This window comes from Parasteatoda tepidariorum, chromosome 8, assembly GCF_043381705.1.
Source record: "Parasteatoda tepidariorum isolate YZ-2023 chromosome 8, CAS_Ptep_4.0, whole genome shotgun sequence".
In the NCBI taxonomy this organism is placed as follows: Eukaryota; Metazoa; Arthropoda; class Arachnida; order Araneae; family Theridiidae; genus Parasteatoda; species Parasteatoda tepidariorum.
In genome coordinates this window covers 11,201,138-11,206,022 of record NC_092211.1, presented here as the reverse complement: position 1 = coordinate 11,206,022, position 4,885 = coordinate 11,201,138, and the positions used below count along the sequence as shown (strand labels likewise).

The 4,885-nt window shown below is 34.9% G+C and overlaps 1 long non-coding RNA gene across 1 annotated transcript in view; it reads right to left on the bottom strand.

Moving 5' to 3' along the window:
- The window catches only part of LOC139426252 (uncharacterized), a 9,498-nt gene extending 5,966 nt beyond the window's left edge, over nucleotides 1-3,532 (bottom strand). The window contains exon 1 of the long non-coding RNA XR_011637493.1: nucleotides 2,887-3,532. This is a non-coding gene — a long non-coding RNA (uncharacterized lncRNA). The remainder of the gene's footprint in view (nucleotides 1-2,886) is intronic.
- Between the last annotated feature and the right edge of the window lie 1,353 nt (nucleotides 3,533-4,885).

Here is a 4,885-nt window from a genome sequence, read left to right as displayed (position 1 = left end):
TGTTTGAATTGTACAACTAAGCTCATTTTGAAAAAGGGAAAATTAAGCACTTTTTAAAAACACCCAATGAAAAAAGCACCTTAAAGGGCTTTTAAAAAACAAAAATCGAAAATAAGCACCTTTAAGCACTTCTTAAAAACGCTACGCACCCTGTATGATTATATTGCGAATTTAGTTAGCTAAACTCTCATTATAAATGAGCAATACTAAATGAAAACCAGTGACCCAGTTGGAGACGTGAATACGTCACAGCTTCTTCTCACCATGACTAGATTAAATTGAGAATTTGTCATATTTCCGACACATTTGAATCGAATATGTCATATTTGTCACACGATAACGTAATTAAATGACCCATTAAGTTCTCATGTTAACATCTGGGTGACGTCATCAAACCAAAGGTGGACATAGTAACATTTTTAAACCCACGCATCGCCGTCACTGAAGTCACATGTGACTTTACAATTGAGTCCCCGTGACTATCGCATTTTCGTTGCGATCCTGTTGCTAGTGCGGATACTGAATATTCATTGCATAATTAATTCTTTTTGTTTTCAAAGCATTCCGCTGATATACTTTACTTTGAAATCATTCCAGCTTGAACTCATTTAAAGAATAGATAGAGTTTGAACTTTGGACTTCAGTTTTTTTTTTCTTCAATTATTTTAATTGTTGCTACACATTGCTGAAATATACTACCAGGGGTCTGACCAGACATTTTGTGAAAGGTCCGTTTTTCGTGAAATTATGGAAAAATTGCTCACATTTTTTCAACCAGAGTCCGCTTTTATGAAATTGTACAAATAGGGTCCGGTTATTGCAAAAAACTTTTGCAATAAGCTTTTAAATTGTAAATAGATACAAGATTAAGCTCGGCACTGTAAAATTATAATTAAAAAAATTAAAATGTTCAAAAATAAACAGCAATTGCTGCTTCTAAATTAGAAATGCAACATACAAATATTTGGTATTTAGCCTATACTGCTGAGCGCAGAATATTCATTTCGTACGAATAATAGAGGAAGCGTCTGCCGAAGACAAAACTTAATTCCTTTACATCAATCTTTCTTGTTTTCTGCCTTGGGAAGGGTTTATTTGATTAACAAAACAATAATGAAGATTATCAAATTTGTGAAGGGTCCGTTTTTAAGTTAAAATACTTTGTGAAGGGTCCGTTTTTATGAAAAGATATTTTGTGAAGGGTCCGTTAACGGACCCAAATTTCTTCTAAACAGACCCCTGACTGCGTACAGGATGCACACTCAATTTCAGAAAAAAATTTCCTGGCATATCAAGAAAAGTTCAATTTTTCCATCAGAATAATCAGAATTTTTTTTATTTGTAATATCAAATATATATTAGATTTTACGAGTAAAAAAAAATATCATTGAAAGAGGATGCAAGCACGGAACTTGCACTAAAATGTGAAATTTTTGCAACAAATAATTGTATTAGATGCTAAAATTATTTAACTTGAATTTCAATAACTGATTACGGTTACTGACTATTCTAAAACTGGTTATTTTCCAGGTATAATGCAGGATTTTTTTTTTTTTTAGTTTTTGGAGAGAAAGAAAAATTTAATTTCCCCTGCTTTTTTAAGAATAAAAATAAAATTCCCTGATAATTCGAGGTTTTCCCTGTTCTCCCTGACAGGTGGGAGTCCTGTACTAGAGCATCACTAAGAATTATCATTCTGAATAGAAATAAGAAATAAAAAAGTACAAATAAATTTTATCAAGAAATTAGAATTAATAAAACGTTACCATATTTTATTTTATGAAAACCGCTTGTAAAAATATGCAACTTTCAAACATTTGTCCTGCAGTGGACTGATCGTAAAGACAGTAGAACACCGAAGTTAAACATCTCTGGATGCGGGTAAATGATCACTTTGATCAAACTGCGTAGGGACCGAGAGTGCGCGGTATCGGTCCTTGTTCTTGCAGCAAAGTGCTCGACTTCACGCGCAGGTCGTCGGGCTACCAAAGAAGGGGAGTCATCCCCTCTTTCCCTGACCGTCGCCACTAGCCCATTATGCAGCTGCAGTCTGACGTAAATAATGTATCCACCCACCAAATAATTATTTCTGTTTACAGGGATAAATAGGCTTGTAATACTTAAAAATTATGTCTATAAGGTATAAATTTCAATAAGCCTAGTTCATTTTGAAAAATTAATTTTGATAATGCTAAAAATTTATTTATTTATATTAATATTAAATAAATAATTGTGTATTGTGAGAATTATAAATTGAAATATTAAAATAAATTTGACAAGACAAAGTTTACATTTGCTAATGAAATAATTTTTTTTTTAATTAAAATAAAACTTAAAATATTTTAATTTCTCAATAGTTCAATAATTTGTGTATTTAGTGAAAAAAGTGAAATTTTAGTAAAATTTTGAGAAAAATGTTCAAAACGTATTGTCGAATAGGGTGCATTATAAAAATGAAGAGAAAATTAAAATATATANAATGAAACTTAAAAAATATTTTATTTTCTCAAATGTTCAATAATTTGTGTATTTAGTGAAAAAGGTGAAATTTTAGGAAAATTGAGAAAAAGTTTCAAAACGTATTGACGAATAGGGTGCATTGTAAAAATTAAGAGAAAATAAATAAATATATATATATGATAAAAAAGAAACAACATTGACTTAGCAATCGAAAACTAATTCCCAAAGAATATTAGCAAAGAAAGAACCTTTATACAACGAAATTAAATAGTAGACGTAATAGAAAGTGAATTCAAAACATATTCTTTAATTATCAATCTTAAAACATTAACTTATTCTAATTAACCTTACATCGCAAATTCTCAATACATTTTGTCACACCAGAGCAAATATACAAAAAAAATTAAAAAAATTAGTTGGACTTACCCCTTTTATATGATTTTTCTCTTTTAGCAGCGCGATCGAACAAAACGGGATTTACGAAGCTGATAAATCACTTTAGGTTTTTTAAACAACCACTACAAAAGTTCTCAAAATCACAGGCTTCTTGGAATGCAATGACTATTAACCAAACCATAAACGGAACAAAGCTTTATAAAGCAGCATTCAACAAAAATTATCACATGTACGAAATATTCCATTTTTGGTAACCTCATCGTTGCTACAATTGTCATACGAGTTCTTCGGATATGTATTCAAGCGAACTATGTCATTGTTAAAGATGTCCAGCTGCTCGTCCTTTTTCTAAATAATACATTACAACTAAGTAACTAAGCATCACCAAAAATCAACAGTTAGCATTTAATATACGTAGAACAAAGCTCTTATAAAGCAAAAGCATATGTAATGGTTTTCAACAGATTCAACGTAAATCAATGAATTTTAGTCTTGAAACATAATTTTTACGAACGATTATTGGTTCAATTTTAAGCGACAGCATCAAAGCTTTAAATTCCTTAATTTGAGCCACTCTAAGAAGAAATAAAATATGCTGACGGTTAAAAAAATTGCAGCTGTATTTCACGTTTGATTTAAAATCGTTTGCTTTTTTCGATAACAACCAGATGTTTATTCTTTAGAAGGATTTTCTATCTCTCCATTTACCTTTTTATAAATTGTAAAATTAAACTTAAAATTTCACACTAATTATTATTTGCGTTTTAAATTACCGATTATTTAAGATACTTCAAAGTGTCTGAACGCAATATATACTTCAATTGAAAGGGCTTCATATTGTATGGAATATTTGTCTTCATTTTTTCATGAAAATAAATTTTATGGGAACTCTAACCCATGATCCGCCTACCATTCAGAATATTTCATGTCAGCACTGTGGTTTGAGCAAGCCGGATGCGGAATTCGCACCGACCAGACATTGCCGGGATTCGAACCCGGTTCGTCTCATTTCAAGGCAAACGCTCTTAAGGCGAACGTTTCAGGAACAGAATTCATTGCGAAGCAATCATCGGGATTGATGAGAGTCGGCGAACAGTCACTGGGAAGAACCGGAACAATCACAACATTGAACAGTCATTGTAAAGAACTGGAGCTGTTGTTGTAGTTAATTTACGTCGCATTAGAGCTGCACGATGGGCTATTGGCGACGGTCTGGGAAACATCTCTGAGGATGATCCGAAGACATGGCATCATAATTTTGATCCTCTGCAGAGGGGATGCCCCTCCCCCCCCGCTTCGGTAGCCTGATGACCTGCACGCGAAGTCGAGCACTTTACGGTAGAACAGTTTAATGAGGACCAATACCGCACACCCTTGGTCCCTACGCAGACGGATCCAAGTGGTCACCCACCCGCTCACTGACTGTAGCCAGTGATGCCTGGGAACCGTGTCTTAACGATCAGTCCACTGCGGGACTAACCACAGCAGCTGCTTGAAGCCCAATCAATTTCATATAGAGAGGTACCAGTTTGACTAGGAAGTTAAGACTGCCTCTGCGCAATGTTGACCACATTGCCATAATCATTCCGTTGTTCGCAAAATTATGGAGCTTTAGCCTTTATGATTGCCTTAGCCAACAACGGGCTGTTCCGGGAATAATTTACTTCGATTTTCTAACATCATAAAGTGCCGTCGTGGACTGATCGTTAAGACACTGTTCCCAGCAGATCACCGAAGTCAAGCATCACTGGGTGTGGTCAATGTGCGGGTGGGGGACCATTTGGTGAGCAGTATCGCTCCTCCTTAAACTGTTCTACCGTGAAGTGCTCGACTTCGCGTGCACGTCGATGTGGTACCGATGCGGGGATGTCATCCCCTCTGCAGAGGATCAAAATTGTGATGGCATGTCTTNTGGTCGGTGCAAGCCGGGTGTGGAATTCGTATTGACCAGCCATCGCTGGGATTCAAACCCGGTTCGCCTTATTGGAAGGCGGACGCTCTATCCCCTGAGCCACCATGGCTCTTTGAC